A 17,127-nucleotide genomic window follows, 5' to 3' on the forward strand; every position below is an offset into this window, starting at 1 on the left:
AAGATATAAATAGCATAAAGTGAACTTTAGGAACTGTGTGTTGAAATAGAATGAAAGTAAATTTATGTTTCAGTGGAGAGTGGTTTTCAAAGGTCAGATTGTATATAGGTTTGTTCTTGAGAAATTTTGGAAGGCAGCGTTTGAAAACAAAGAGAATCTCTCCTTCGATGACCTCAAGAAGACATCTGTGATCTTTATTTCAAAACTGTGCAAGCTCTGTTGTTCCCGAAACTTTAGAATGAAAGTTGTGACCGATGATGCCTCTGCTCTCCCAAGTGAACCACTGTTCACAGTAGGGGTGGGAGTGAGGGAAGGCTGGACCGTGGCTTCAGAGGGTGTTCTCAATAAAGGGAGGCAGAGGGCGTCCACATTGCTCAGGCCAGCCTCCGGAGAGAAGCAGGAGTCCAGGAGATTCTAGAGTTGGCGGAAGATCGGCTGGGGAAACTGATTTGCACCAGAAGTTAAGAATAGAGATCTTTCGGGCGCCTGGGTGGCTCAGTCGGTTAAACATCCAACTTCACCTCAGGTCATGATCTCACGGTCCCTGAATTTGAGCTGTGTGTTGGGCTCTGTGCTGACAGCTCAGAGCCTGGAACCTGCTTCTGATTCTGTGTCTCCTTCTCTCTCTCTCTCTCTCTCTCTCTGTGCCCTTCCCCCACTTGTGCTCTGTCTCTCTCTCTCAAAAATAAACAAAAAACACTAAAAGAAAAAAAAAGAAAAAAGAATAGTGACCTTTCTGTTTTTAAACAGAAAAGGTTCCTCCCCAAATGCAAAGGGCGCTTTGGAAAATGCCTTGGGATTAGATGGCAGGAGAAAACAAAAGTTGTGGAAGCACTTAGCAGCCGCTGGTACTCCACTGCTCCCGCCTAGCCATCTCCTGCAGATTGCATTTCTGCTTTCTCCAGACTCTTCCCTAATTTCCAGAGGACGAAGGAAGCTCTGATCCCTTCTTTTTTCCTAGAAAAGTGTTGCTGTAACAGAATCCCCAGTTTTAGGCAAAAAAAGGCCAATATTATCCCAAAGTGGATAATTTGTACATCTAAGTTCATCCAGAATTTGTTGAGATTCTGAAATACGTCTGAAGTTCATCTCATCTGGCCAAAATGTTTTGATAGAATTTTAGGTATAAGCGTTTATTCATCAGATGTTGATGGGGGCTTACCACATGCCTGGTGCCCCCCATCCCCAGGAAAGCCTCTGTCTCTGATGCTCCTGGGTTCCTCAGAACCCCCAGGCCTGGGTTTCTGCAGCATCCAAGACCTCCAGCCTCTTTCCTGTCTACTTGGGCACACTGTTGGGGGTTCCTCTTTCCCCAAGGTGGACTTTAAGAACAAAGCAAGTTATGGATTAGACCTACCTTGGGCTTCTGAAAGTAAAGACCAATTTGTACCCTAATCTGTGAGTATAGTGTAACTATACAGTGAGAAAGACGTCCTGCTGGATTTTTTTTGTTTTTTAAGAGAGAGTACACAAATGGGATAGGAGGAGGGGCGGGGGGGAGAGTGAGGGAGAGTGAGGGAGAGAGGGGGAGAGCAAGCATGAGATTCCAAGCAGGCTCTGCACTGTCAGCACAGAGCTCAATGCGGGGCTCATAGTCACAAACTGTGAGATCATGACCTGAGCCAAAGTCAGATGCTTCACCGACTCAGCCACCCAGGCGCCTCATATCCTGCTGGATTTTTCTCACAGCATATTTACATCAACTTTTGTGAAGTTTTCTGCAATCGCAGTTGTATAAATACACCCAGATGAATACAAAGTACTACGAGTCACATATACTGGCAATTGAGTGCGATAGCAGTACAAATATTTTGAAAGCCCTGGAAGCCAGCGAGAGCATACTGATACCTTTCTAACTGCTTCATCGGAAGTGTTTGCTGCCATAGCAATTGAGACAAAACCTTTCCTTTTTGGAAGTGTTTCCTGGCAGAACAAATACTTGATAAAAAAATCTGAGCAAGATTTGGACTCCTCGTGATGCCTTTCATAAAACTGTTTTGTTTTCAGACAATCTCTCCATAATTATATGAGCGGAATGGATGGATGGATGGATAGTTTTATCTTTACATAGATGGTAGTGTCCTTATTTTAGGATGACTGCTGAGTGAGAAATTGGTAATGAGGTCTCCTTAATCGCTGGGTTATTTCCCATCTCCCCTAATTCCTAATCCTTCAGTGATTGGTAGCCCACTTTTCATCTCAGAATAAGCTTGTAAGCGTAAATGTGGTCCAACTGAATTGTCTGTGAATCACAACGGAAGTTTAACACAAGTAGCATCCTGGAAAGGCGACATTGTATATCCATCCCTCCAAAAATGCCGTCCGTAAACACTGAAAGGACTGAGTACAGGTGAGTAGACTTTTGATGGGTTTAAGCTTGTTTTGAATATAAAACATTAGTCTGATACTCGCCATCACTTTTAAATTCGGGCTTGTTAGGCGATGCCTGTAAAGACGGCTTGTCTTCAGTCACTTACTGGGAACGCCTAAAGCTTCAGCGTCCAGTGTCTTTTCTGTTTCCCATAGAAAGTTAATGTCGGTACGGCAAATGTTATAAATCTTCATTTGTGTGCTTTTTGGCCTCTGAGAGCAAATTTGGCTGAAAATGAGTTGATGTTACTTGCTCCCTGCCCCTCACTCACCTTCATGAAATCCTAGAACGGCTCCATTGTTGGCATGTTATCTGTAGGCGATAACGTGTCTGGGAGCCAAGGGGAGAACAGGAGACCCTAAAATAGATGAGATTGCTTTGGCACGTGACATACCAAAAGGTTCTCCCAGCCTCCTACTATTTTGGACTGTGTTTGACTAGATGTTCTTTGCTTTAATTTCCCCCTTTTCCCTCATTTTAACATTGGAAAGTGACCTCCATGTTCTGTGCATGAGAAACCACTACCTTTGTCTGTCTCCTGCTTGACGTTGGCCCCTAGCAACCGTATGTGATGCCTGAGATGATGTCAGACTCTATGGGTCCTGTAGAGAAATGAGAGAAGAGGCTTCTCTTGGCCAGGATCATGCTGCCCTCACCACACAACGAGAACCCGCCCTGTGATCCTCTAGTCACTGTCAAGAGCCCTTTGCTGTTTGCCCATAACATGAATCTAGTATTTGTGATATGCCAGTAGGGCCCACATTTTCTATTCCAGCCTCGACCTCTCACCTAAACTTCAGATGTGAATAGCCATCTGCCCGCTCCACGTTTCCAACTGGATGTCTAGCAGACTTCATGAATATATCGAAACTCCGGATCCCCCTTCCCGTTTGCCCCCACATCTGTTCCACTGTGCCTTCCCCATTCCAGCTGGCGGGGGGTGGGGGGGGGCAAAGGCATCTTTCCAACTGCTTAGGCCCCAAACCTTGAAGTCATATAGGACTCCTTTCTCTTTCACACCCCACATTCAGTGTGTTTGAAAATCCCATCGACCTGATTGTTAACGTCTTTTCCAGAATCTGACTGCCCCCCAGGCCTCCACTGCCCCCTCCCTGCCTGAGTCCCACTTGGACTACTACTGTAGAGACTTAGCTTCCCTGTAGAGACTGTTTCAACCCAGTAGCCTGTGTGAACCCTCAAAAACCCAAGTGATCGGGAGCGCCTGGGTGGCTCAGTCGGCTAAGCCTCTGACTTTGGCTCAGGTCCGTGATCTCACGGTTCGTGAGTTTGAGCCCCACATCGAGCTCTCTGCTGTCAACAGAGAGCCCGTTTCAGAGCCTCTGTCCCCCGCCCCCCACCTCTTTCTCAAAAATAAACAGTAAAAAAAAAAAAAAAAACAAAAGAAAAACCCCAAAACCCATAAGTGATTGTGCCGCTCCTTCGTTCAAAACCCCATTTCGCTTGGAGGAAAAGCTTGAGTCCTGGCGACTTCTCTTTATTTTGGGGCCAAAACTAAATCTTGGGAAAGAGGGGTTGTTATTTAAGTGACAGGGCTTGCAGCTGTGTCTAATCCTTTAGTCTGGCAGAAGAGGAAAAAGAGTCCCAGGTGAGTTGTGCTCTTGTTTGATGCTCATAGAAGGTGTGGTGTTTAGTGAGATTCCTTTGTCTTCTCCGCAAGGGGAATGAAGATCTACCCTATCTCATTTTAGCATTAAAGATAGCAGTCTGTGTATTTATGTATTTATTTAAAAAATATATATATATATATATTTGTTAATGTTTATTTTTTGAAGGAGAGGGAGAGACAGAGTGTGAGCGGGGAGGGGCAGAGAGAGAGGGAGACACAGAATCCGAAGCAGGCTCCACGCTCTGAGCTGTCAGCACAGAGCCCGACGCGGGGCTCGAATTCACAGACCGCAAGATCGTGACCTGAGCCGAAGTCAGACACTCAACCGACTGAGCCACCCAGGCGCCCCTCAGTCTGTGGATTTAACACCTGAGATGTACCTTTGGTGTTTACTAAATAGATTTGATAAAGTTTGGGTTGGGATTTTGCAACATTGATTCCCATGGCTTTTTTGGTAGAGAGCCTATCCAAATTAGAAAGCTCACTTACATGTTTAATAAGTAGTTTTTATTCTTCTGCAGGTATTTGTTTTGCTGAGCTTTGGTGTGTTATAAGGGATAGCGAAAAGTCCTCTCATGACAAGTACAGGATGTTTTCCTTTCACAGCATTATAAAACAGGAGGGCAGGTCTGACCCCCTCATTGAGTGCGATTTGCATGTTCTTTGAGACACATACCGCTCTTTACGTGTGTGGTAGTGATTGGTGCTTTCACTTCCCTGCTAGATTCTACTTTCCTGGAGGGCCCAGCACATCAGCTGGACCAAGAAGGAATTCCAATCAGTATTTGTGGATTAAAGGCATGAAATGTAATATGTAGCCTCGTTCAGGTGAAAAGGACGTTAGCCATCACTCCCTCTGAAAATAAATGGGCATCTGGGACGATCGCTTAAAATACAAAAGTGTATTTTTCTACATTCAGCTGAAAACATGTAGGCAATAAGCAGAGCAAGAAAGATTTTTAAAAAAGATTTTTAGAAATCTTTTAGAAAAATCTAATGCAGCGATTTCAATCGTTAATGGCTGGTGAGAGTGGGAAGCTGATAATAAAGAAGGAGAAAGGTAACGTAGTTCTAGAAATTCAAACATTGTGGTTAAGGGGGAGGGGCTGCATTTTTCAGGTGCCTTCTTGGTCTTTGAAGTGGCAGGGTCACTCAGGGAAGTGGCCAGGGTCCTGCTGGTCCCGCTCAAGCCCCATCCTGAAGGGCTTGCACTTCTCTTGACCAAGGGATTGAGGACTTACTCACCAAGGAGAAACATACCCTTATCCAAGCAGTTTCTTTCCACTTAGCTTTAAAACAAAAACAAAACAAAACAAAACACACCACCAGTCCAATGCATAGTCTGGTGAATGGGCAGTTGAGCCTGGGCAAAAAAAAAAAAAAGTGGTAAAATTGTCTTTAGAAGTATGGATTTTTTTTTTTCTCTTAGCAGACCAAACGTGAGGTTTTTGGGGTTTTTTTTTTTTTTTTTTTTGGTTTTGTTTTTTTTTTTTAAACATCTGCTGAAATATTTCCATTGGAATTTTACATCCTTTGGTCTTCTTATCCCTTGTTGTAACTTTTCAGGTGCACTGGATTATTTCCTAGGGCCCCCTGTATGCAGTTCATTCCACTTTCATCATAACCTTTGTTCCCTGTTTTCTCTGTAAATATGCATACGATTTGGTCACCGTAGTTTTCTCTCTGGACTAGGTAGCATGAGAACAGGCTGGTTATTATTCAGGACCTTATGTCAGACTACGCCTAGAGGTGCTCTATTAATACCTGTTGAGTGACTGAGCACTTAGCTGCGTTAGAGACTTTATTCCTTTCCTTCATCTCTGTGAACTGTTATGGTTATTAAAAGTTACAAGAACTTTGATGAAGAGGTTGTCTTTTCGGCTCAAAAACAATGAAGATGACAGACCCATCATTTTAATGACCAGTTGAGATCTTACTAACATGCACATTCAGGAATATGAGCCTGAAGCCTTCTTGATGTTTTTAACCAGAACTAAAATTTCTGCATGTGAAGCAGAAAGACTCTTAACCTGGGAGTCAGGGAGCATTTCTGGATCCGGAGTCTATCATTTACTGACTCTGAGGAAGCCACGGAACCACTCTGAGCTACCTAACGCCTAGAAGTGACTGTCCTGCTTGCTTGTTGGGGTGATTCTGTGGGAATCAGATGAGATAAGGCGCCCGGAATGTCACGGGAAACTGGCAGTCCTCTGTCTCCTCCTGTTCCCATTCTCCCACACTTCTGTCAACCCTCCTGCTTTACTGTGCTCTGGAACCCGTCTGTCCTCTCTGTCTTCTGGGCCAGCGCTGCCCAGGAGTGGGCATTCTTTTCCTGGCTTATCAGGCTCCTATCTCCCTGATTCTAAGCTACTTGTTCCCTGGACCTACCCAGACTCTCTCGAGAATGTGGTTTCTTCTCTGGTTAACACTCTTCAGTCCCCTCACTATGTTATTGTTTTTAGGTTAAAGTCGATTTCCTTAACATGACGTATGTGAGCTCTTCATGAAAGAACGCCTCCATATTCTCCTCTTCAGCTTCAGTGCCCACTAGCCACTCCGCTTTCCATGTTTACCACTTTTTTTGAGAGAGACCGACAGAGAGAGAGTGGGGGAGAGGCAGAGAGAGTGGGGGAGAGGCAAAGAGAGAGAGGGAGAGAGAGAATCCCAAGCAGGCTCTGGGTTGTCAGCACACAGCCTGACTTGGGGCTCGAACTGTGAGATCATGACCTGAGCTGAAACCAAGAGTCAGGCGCTTAACCAACCGAGCCACCCCGGCACCCCCATATTTCCCACTTTTGTTCGTCTTTCTCTGCATGTGCCAGGATTGTCTACTTAGGAGGAATCTCTGTTTCTCCCCTGGTACATCATCCTAACATTTCGATTGGACCAACAGGACTCCGTTCAGACATTCCCTCCTGTAGAAGTCCTCCACGCGGACCTTCCGAAGCTGGTTTTAACTGCTCTGTGTGGCCTGCCATGGTGTCCTACAGCAGTTTTCTTGTGCTGGGCAGTAAGGCAGGGAATGTGCGTTCTTCCTTGCCCTCGATGCCAAGAATCACATAAATGTTGGCTGCTTGAATCAATTCATTAATACTGAAACGTTTGCAAAATGTGAGGGGAAAATTCTGGCGCATCATCTGTCTTAGCATTAGAAACAAAGTAGGAAACATTCCCCTGCCCATGTATAAAGGTATGAACTGTTCACACCTAGGGTACTGTGCCTCATTCCAGCTGTTCTCTATAAATAATTTCTCAGGTGTTGAAATGCACAAAAAGTTTCAGTTAAGATGATGTGCCTCGGAAGGAGAAGCAACTATGCCAAGAAGTCCTAAAATAATTGGGATTTACCCGGGAAAACTGTGTTTGGGATGCAGCGCCACAATATTCTGCAAGAGGAAGTGACGTGGATGTTTTCGACCAGAGCTAGGCCTTCAGGACGAGGGATAGAGGATTCATCGCCTGGAAGAGTGGTGCAAACTGAAAATATTAACCCATTCGAGAAAAGCACTCAGAAACAGCGATTGAGCCAGAACTGATTATCAAGGTGAAATGGTCTCTTTTGGCATGGAGGCATCCAAAGAATGGAAAACCACTCTGCCGACGCTGACGGGCAAAATTTTGCCCCCCCCCCCCCCCCCAGGACTTTCATCCCCTGGTGCCGTGCCTGTCAATGTGTTCCACTGCGTGGCAAAAAGAGACTTTGCAGATGCAGTTAAGGTTACCACTCAGTGACCTTAACGGGAGAATCGCCTGGATTATCCAGGTGGGCCCATGTAATCATCGGAGCCTTTAAGAGCAGAGCTTTCTCCCAGCTGCCGGTGAAGGCGAGGTCAGGGGGAGTCTAAGCGTGGGAAGGAGTCCGAGTGTTGCTGGCTTGAAGATGAAGGGAGCCACTAGGAAGCCGTGAGAAGGAACTGAATTTTGCCAACAACCTGAATGAGCTGTCAAGCAGGTATTCTTCCACGGTGTCCAAATAAGAGCCTAGGCCAGTCAACACCTTGACTTAGGCCTTGTGAAATACATATATTTTTAAGTTTATTTATTTTTGAGAGAGAGAAAGAGAGAGAGAGAGAGAGAGAGAGAGAGAGAGAGAGCGTGCACACACAAGGAAGGGGCAGAGAGAGAATCCCAAGCAGGCTCCACGCTGTTAGCATGGGGCCCAATGCAGTGCTCGATCTCACGAACCCGTGAGATCATGACCTGAGCCAAAATCAAGAGACACTTAACCGACTGAGCCACCCAGGTGCCTCTAGGCCTTGTGAAATCTTAAACAAAGGACACTGTGAGATAATAAAAGGGTATTGTGTTAAGGTGCCAAAGTCATGGTAATTTGTTACAATAGCTGTAGAAAACTACTACACCAACAAAACAAAAAATGGTGCCAGAGCACGGGAGCTTTTTGGTGTGGGGACCCTCTGTCAGGAAGACTTGATTTCCAGTGGACCTTAGTATTGAATGGACCAAGTTTGAAAACACTAGAATTGAATGTCCTTTCTGACAGCTGTAAAGTGTCTTTATTTCGGGGTGATCCAAGATCTTTCCCTAACATCGGAGCATCATAGTTGATTCAAGGTATGCCCCTGAGTGGGTCTCCGACTTCTAAGGCCTCCAGTGGAAAAGTCAAGACTGATCATACGTTATTATATGCTGACTTTGTACAGGAGTAGTTAACAATAATCAGAGGAATAAAGATTGTTTTTGGTAATAGAATATCAAAAGCTCATTCTCAGTTTTTCCAAATGTTGTGTAAAAGCAGGACATCAGAGGTGTTTACTTCTTTTTAGTACTGTTTTTCTAATATTGCCTTTATGAGAGCCATTCTGTTTGTCAAGGCCCCCTTCAAAGCCTTGAAATATACTCTTTTTTTGTTAATAAAAATGGAGGAGTTGATTCAATGTCATTTAAGAAATACTGTACTCTCACTGGAATTCTAATTTTTTTTAAATGTTTATTTTTGAGAGACAGAGAGAGAGAGAGTGCGTAATCAGGGAAGGGGATGAGAGGGGGAGACACAGAATCCGAAGCAGGTCCAGGCTCTGAGCTGTTAGTGCAGAGCTCGATGTGGGGCTCGAACTCGTGAACCTCGGGATCATGACCTGAACTGGAGTTGGACACTCAACCCACTGAGCCACCCAGGCGCCCCTCTTGTTGCAATTCTCAAAGCCATTTATTTTGGTTGTGAAATGCAGGACAGGCAAAAGTTAAGTCTGGGCTGTGCTTTGCCAATGTGGTGAATTTATTTGTATGAAATATTAAAACAGTTGACTTGGTATGAGTTGGCTTGAAATATTAGAACAGTTGAGTCTGCACGGGATGATGATAGAGTCAGAAATTAACAGAGCTAATAACCCTACTTAATCACTCACCTTTGTAGGAATTAAGTAATGACTGCCTGCATCTTTCTAGAGGAAAAATCATGAATTATACATTTATTCCTCTCAAACATGAAATAACAGGCTCACCAATAATTCTTTTAGTGACTAGTCAAAGAATGAAAGTTAAAAAGACTGGCTACTGACTTGATGGGCCACCGCTGCCGATGAAGTTTACAAAGTTGACAATGTTTTGTTTTGTTTTGTTTTTTCTTGCTTTAGTTATTTTATAGGTGTAACAAATGTGAGCTGTAATCCTTAATTTGGGAATGAGTTTTATTTGATCGGTGCATTAACTTCGTCGTGCAGAGATTGTCTACATTTTCTTTTCTAAGCCAGTCTCTCTTTGGCATCTTAGCATATTTGTTTTTTTTTCCCCAAAGAAACATGTACTTAGTCTGAGAGCAAATTCATTATACGTTAGTGTTGGAAGGCCAGGCTAACATTACTAGCAACTTGTCCACTAAATAGCTACTGAATTGTCACCGTGCACTTCCTTTCTTCCTTGATATTAAACTTGGCACAATCGTTAACCTGGATCTGCTTCGCTTTTTTTTCTTTTCTTTCTTTTTCTAAATAATTTCACATCTCTTCCTTCTGAGTGGAAACCTTTGGCTCTTGCTGTTCTGCTGTCCTCCTTTACTTCTCTATTACTCCAGTTATTCTTGGAGTGTTAGGAATATATTTTTGGAAAGGAAATAGAAACAAAATCTTTAGGCTTATCATGTAATCGTGTGAAATTATATTGACTTACAAAGCCTTGTAATTAATTATGCCAGATAACTTGCTTTCTCCCCATAATCCTGTCATCTGAGCCTGAGAGGTGCAATTTGCCAGTTCCCCGGTAAATTACAAAATGCGAATCGGAAAATGGCCCGAGTACGGCAGTGGAAGAATTATGGGAGGAAGAAATAGTAAGAAGGAGCTGGCCTCTAATTCACAGGTTCTTGTCTGGGGCTTTCTAATCACTGATGACTTTTTAGCTCTACCTGTGGAACTATGCGGCCTGTGGGGCAAGTCACTTAACTTCCCTGGGTCTCTGACCTTTCATCTCTAAAATGCAAATGGTAATTACCTAACTGATAAGATTTTCATGAACTTTTAAGTGGGATAATGGATGTAAGGCTTTGCCCCGAAGCTTGGCTAAACCCACTCACTGTTAACTGGCATTTTTCTTTCTGTCCTGTGTGCGTGCTGACCGCTCACAGCCTCTGCCCATCTCACTGGTATTTGTCCCACCGTAGTGCCAAACAGGATCTTTTCACTTTGGGTTTTTGGTTTCCTAAGTGGATTGGTAAGGGTCCTAATAGGTATACACTTCTTTCTACTTTTCATATGTAAATGCCCTCAGCAAAGGTCTGGGCGCTGGTAATCCTGCTGCACTCCGACTTGCCATTTAACTGGAGCTCTAAATTCAGCTGCTCTTCGCGGATGTAAAGGAGGGGATTTGTTTTCATGGTGTCACAAGCCTCATAAGCTTCATAAACTTCTTTTGTCACTTCAGATTTAAAAAAGACTCCCCCCCCCCACTTTCTCTTTCCCTGCTGCAGTTGCACACTGCTGTTTGGGAGTAAAGTTGGAGCAGTCATCTAAATGTCTACGTGGTTTTTGGTGTTTCATGGTGTTGCTTCCCTCTGTACTTGACTTCAGTTTCCAGAATATGTAACTACGAAAGAAATCCTTATCTGCACAGACTCCGGTGCCGTCTCACAGAGCTGGTCTTGACCTCCTATGTCAATAGGATAAAAAAGGAGGAGACAGAGGAGGGGAGACCGAGATTTGTGTACTGCTTATACAGCTGGCTCAGTTTGCTTTTCCTGCTTAAACACGGCAAAGCAAAGACAAGCTAAAGTTACACACGTGACAGGGTGCATTCCCTTTTAAAGCGTATCTCTGAGTGCCAAGAGGCAGGATAAATGCTGGGGGGATTTCAAAAAGGTATCAAGAAAGACAAACTTCTTATGGAGAACTATCAAGATGGATTTTATTCAACTTAAGACCATACGTCGGGTATGTTCAAATTCACTGGTGTTACAGATGAAAAGTAGAAAGGCAAGAGGAGATTTAAATACAAACACAGATTCTTTAGAAAGTAGATGCAGATACAGAGAAAGTTAAATTTTGAAACTGATGGGATGTAGCCAAAACTGCAGGCAGAGGAAAATTAGTAAACCTACATGTTTTTATTTTTAGACAAAAAAAATGAAAAGCTCTTGACTCGAGGAACAGTGGAAAGGAACGTGGTTATTGAAACACCTTATAATAAGAATGGGAGTAAATGGCAATCTGCTGGAACAAATTTCGTATGTCCTAGGTGTTTCAGGTGACAGAGAGAGGAGGGAAGTGCATATATGAGAAGGAAAAGAAGTGGGAGCTGTATATGGCAAAATACGATATTTTGACATTATGGCTTGGGAACCCAAGGGCACATTTTACAATTTTTTTTTAATATATGTTTATTTATTTTTGAGAGAGAGAGAGAGAGAGAGAGAGGGAGGGAGGGAGAGAAAATGAGTGGTGGAGGGGCAGAGAGAGGGAGACCAAGTATCTGAGGCAGGCTTTGTCCTGTCCGTGCAGAGCCCGGTGCGGGGCTTGAACTCACAGACTGTGAGATCATGACCTGAGCCAAAGTCGAATGCTTAACGACCTGAGCCACCCACGTGCTCCTAAAATTTATTTTTAATCTTGGGATCATTTTGGCTAAATATTTTCAAATTTTTTTTTTCTAAAAGACTTCCTCATAAGATCCCCAAATATTTCTCCAACAGTTAAGTAGTCCTTAGAACTGCCCTAATGTATCAGCCCAGCTCACCTTTTGGTTTTCTTTTGCTTTGCAACCAAAGTGTATCCGTGATTTTATATCTTCTAGCTTTGGGTGCGTTATATAGTGAGTGTATAGGCCTGAGTCCTTGCTGTTTCTGACAAGCCGGAAGCATTCTGTCTTTTATCTATCTGTTTCACATTGTTTTGTGCCCAAAATAGAACTTAGAGTTCAACTGGTGCCATTTTACCATTTCAGATTTGAAACACCCAAGGCCCCGAGACATGAAGGTTCCAGGTCTCACGTAGCAGGGTGCAAACTAGCAATTGCTGTCCTGGGCCAAAGACTTTTGTCTCCAGCATAATTTGTCGACAGCCCAGTTGCTGTATGTACCAACCCTTCCTCAAGACCCTTTCAACCAATTTTCTCTTTAGCGTTTATTAAACGGAGCTTTGGCAATCGGGGCTTCCGTCGTTCAGATGATTTTCAGAAAGACTCTCTTTTTTAGTTTATTTCTGATATTTGAAGAGTGGCCCTGTGATAATTTTTATGCTATCCTTCAATATTTCAAAATCTGTTTTCACTTGGGAGCCCATGTACCGTGGGAAGAAAACCATTAAATCATCACACTAGTGTTTCCCTTTTGGAAGACTTTTTGGCAGTGTCTGCTAAAGCTGAATATATGCATTCCCCGTAAACCAGCAACTTCCCCTTCTAGGAGTCTGCCCAGCATAAAGGTAGAAATGTGTTCACCAAATGACATCTGTGAGAATGTTCATAGCTGCACCGTTCATAAAAGCCCCAGCTAGAAAAACAACAAAATAACAAGAAATGACCGTAAACGATGCAGGGAGTCAGCGTTCTGTCCGCTGTACAGCCGTGAGAATAAACAGACTCCTGCATGCACCACACAGGTGAATCTCACAAACACAGTGTGGAGTGAACTAGGCTAAACACAGAAAGTCTGATTCTACTCCTACAAAATTCAAAACCAGGCGAGAGTAGTCTATGGTGATTGTGTGAGGGTGGCGTCACTTTGGGGGGTGGGGGTAGCGATGACAAGAGCATGAACAGAGTTCTGGGAACTGGGCGTCCTCTACATCTTGATCTGGGTACTGGTCACATGGGCGTTCGCTTTGTGGCACGCTTCTATTTTGTGCACTTTTCTGTACCCCATAAAAAGTTGACTGAAAGCCCAGGCTTAATTTTAGCTTTTAGTTTTCCTGCTTCGTTTAAGTCCGTGTGGGGCTCAGCCCTCTGTCTGCTTCGCAAAGTGCTTGTTCCTGCCTTAGCTATTCCCAGAGGTCCTATTACATGGTGAGTAGGTAGGAGGAAGCCTTCAGCATCCCAGACCTGGTTTGAATTCTTGACCCGCCACTTGGCATGCTAATGGCTTTTGAAAATCACCTAGCTTCTTTCGGAGCCACTATTTCCTCAACTTGAAAAATGGGGATAAATAAAAGCTCCAGCCCTCGAGGGCTGCGATGTGTGTTAAATGAGATACTGTGCATGAAATGCTCAGCCCGGAGTAAGCACCATTTGCTTCTAGCTATTATTTTTCTTTTGTTTCCCTAAAGACTGTTCTATGCTTTTAACATACGGAACAATCTTGCCATTCGGCACCAGGCTTGACCTACAGCTTAGACACAGGCTTGGGCTTTCCTTCTTACCTCCTTGGAAAAGATTTCATACTCGAAATTACTTCTCTGTACTAGTACTTCATATTCATGATTACAAATCCATAAGCCAATCAAGAATTCCTCTCTTTAAAAAAAAAAAAAAAGTCATGAAAGGGTGTGCACGTTGGGGAGGATGGAGGTCGTTTCTTTTTTCCATTAATGAAACTCATTAATTCAGAGAATAATTCCCAGCCTTTCTGCTTGAAGATTATTGTCATTCATTAACCCAGATTGTTGAATCTTGTTTCATAATGTGAATCTAAAAAAAGGCTCTGCCGTGGCTTGTGAGCTCGGAAACAAATAAGAGAACTTGAAGAAAAACGAAGCAAACATTTTTTGAAAAAGGAAATCCTAAGGACTTATTTCAGTTCTTGACATTACTTGACCTTGCATATCCTTCAGTGCCCACCTGTTTTTCTGTCTTCAGAGCAAAACTTAGTAATCAAACACGTGGTCTGCATCCGATCTTCCCGCTTCCCTACTCCCTCGGCACTTGTTCATACACCAGAATCTGGATTTCTGGCCCTCCGATGCACTGTGCATTCTCTTCAGGGACATTAAAACTTCCACGTGACCAGATGCAGTGCTCAGGGTTCTGTCTTTGCCTTACTAGCATATTCTGTGGAGTTGCCTACTGCATTTCCCACGCCCCTCAAAAGTACCTCTCCTGAATTCAAGAAACTACTTCAGCCACTTCTAGCTCCTGGCGTGGATTCTCCTCCTCTTTTTCTAAGGAAGAGTCATAGGGTTCAATCTTCTGTTCTCTTGTGCGCCTGCCTCCTTTCCCTAAATGTTGTCATTTGGTGGCTTGAAGTACCTTCTGTATGCTCCTTTCCAAGTGGTTTTAATCTCCAGCACTGGCCTCTCTTTTGAGCCTCATGCGACTGCCCGTGTGAGATTTCCACATGCCATGTCTGGATTCCTTTCCCCTCCAACCATTCCTCCGCTGGGGTTCCCCTTCTCAGTAAATGGCATCACCAGCCTCCATCCAGGCACCTTTGAGAGAAAGTGTCCTCTTTGATCCCTCCTTTTCTTTCTGCCTCACATCCAATCTTTCTGTTCTGCCTCCAAAATTGATTTCAAATCCACCCATTTCTCCCTTTAACAATGTTCAAGCTGCCATCATTTCTTGCATAGTTCGTGGCAATAGCTTCCTAGTTCTACTTGCCCGTACACAATCTGTTCTCCACACGGTGGTCAAAGAGAGATCTGATTGAAGTTCGTGTGTGTGTGGCATAAAGTCGAACTCGGGGTGGACGTGGCCAACTTTTCACTCAGGCGATGTCATAGGTAGACATGACGCTGAATTTTTTTTTTTTAAGATAGAAAATTTCAGCAATATATATGTGAAGAAAAGCATTACTAATCAACCCTATCCAATTCCTGAAATGGAGGGAATGGGAAATACTGCCACTGTGTTCTAGATCTTTCTCTCGCTTCCCTTCTCAAAACCCCCAGCTACGTGTGGAGGAAAGTCCTTTCTGAAGCACAAAGAAAAGCTACCACAGAGAACAACCTGCACACACTGTGCTTGTTTTCAAAGATCGCTTACAGAATTTTCCCCTGCTCCCCTTCTGATCTTCTGATGGGGTCTATGTATCATGGACAACAGGAAAGACATCTTAGACAAATGTCCCATTCGCCTTGCAAAATTAAATTATTCATGTATTGAGATGGGAGCAAATTACTTTCTCTATCCAGGATGATAGCTCTCTGATTTTTTAAAAAAAACTGGATAGGAACATTAATATTTCATGCTTTTATTATAATATCTGGGTGTTTATGAAGAAATAAATATTTGCAATTAATGATATCCATAGAAATTCCATTTGGTTGCCATTGTTTCTTGATAAAAGTTGAAGGTCTTCACTTTATCAAAAGAAAAATTGAATAGCAGAATAGTTTCTTTTGAAGATTTGCTTTCTATTAAATTATTACCACAGATTATACTTTGAAAAAAATACTGTTGAAGATATCACCAAATACATGGGAAAGCATTTTTATTCTGCCTGATTCACAGAGGGTCTATTTGTGCAGTGGTGTTCAGAAAAGTCATATTTTCTCAATAGATGCTTACTTGTAGAGCGTTTTATTCTTCAGTGGCATTTTAGAAGTATAAATATTGAAGTTACTATGTCATTGCCTAGATTATTCACTGTCTTGTCCATAAGAACTCCCACATAGTGGGGAAGTAAGGCCAAACTTCTATTATTTTTTTTTTCCAACTTTAAGTAGATAAGGTAGTTGCAAAAGTGACTTCGCTGAATTTTTTCTTTTAATTTGTAAAGTCAGATTGCAACAACCCATGGACTCTTCTAGTTTCCTGAAAATCATTGCTGTGAATCTTACACCTCACCTATTTGGCGTTATTTTTCATCTATGACATGAATTTGAGCATGTCTTTAAAAAATAAAAACTGTAATTCTTTTTTTTTTTTTTTTTAAAGTTCTCAAGAAAGGGAGCCCATGGGAAGAAACCCAATTCTGGACTGTGTTGAGTTTTTCTACTCAACAGCTGACGGTGTGGAATACTACTTGAGTTCTTGGGGACCACCAGTGCAATCTGAATAAAAGAATTCTCCGTTTCAGCTTCTGACTCAGGGAGTTCTGGTGTTAATAGCCATATTTCTGGATTTGAATCAAAACTGAGCTAAGAGACTACAAATCCCAATTGAGTTTGGATGATATTACAGCTTGTTCTTCCTGAAGAACGTGGCTGGGAATCCTGCAGCAGATTCTGTCGTTGGCTCACCCAAATCCCTGTCTGGCCTGACCCCCTCCTATCATGGTAGCTAAGCAGATGCCTTTACTCCCAGACTCCCTTGCAGCTAGAGTGCAGGTATGTGACAAAGGCTCTGTCCACCAGTATTGAATATGGATGCAGTACGAAACTTAGGCAGTAGCTGTATAGGTTGTTTGCATCGACTTGTAAGCCTACTAGCAGCATCGGCCTCTTGCTCTTGAGGCATTGGCTTCTCTGGACACTTCGCATCCAGACTTGCACAGGATCAGCAGTGACAGCAGGTGGCAGCAACAGCAGTGTTTCACTGTGACAGTTTTGGCAGTGCGGCATGTCAACTCCTCATCCTCTGGCCCTCCGGGAGATTCTGGAAGCTCCTTAATATCTCTTAATCAATTCTTTTTGCTTAATATAATGAGTACGTTCTGTTGTTCCCATCTGAGTATTCTGACACTGCCTTCATAGCCGCTTTAACAAGGTGTGGGCTGTCCTGTTTCAGTTATCGGATGCTCTTTCCCTTAATACTGGTAGTGGTTAGATGTTCTTGTGTGTTCTTTATCAGAATTTACGGAGTACTT

General features: G+C 43.2%; 1 protein-coding gene across 4 annotated transcripts in view; it reads left to right on the top strand.

Moving 5' to 3' along the window:
- Positions 1-17,127, top strand: part of NHSL1 (NHS like 1) — a 131,877-nt gene that overhangs the window by 31,404 nt on the left and 83,346 nt on the right. The window lies entirely within an intron of this gene.

Source organism: Acinonyx jubatus, chromosome B2 (genome assembly GCF_027475565.1).
Source record: "Acinonyx jubatus isolate Ajub_Pintada_27869175 chromosome B2, VMU_Ajub_asm_v1.0, whole genome shotgun sequence".
In the NCBI taxonomy this organism is placed as follows: Eukaryota; Metazoa; Chordata; class Mammalia; order Carnivora; family Felidae; genus Acinonyx; species Acinonyx jubatus.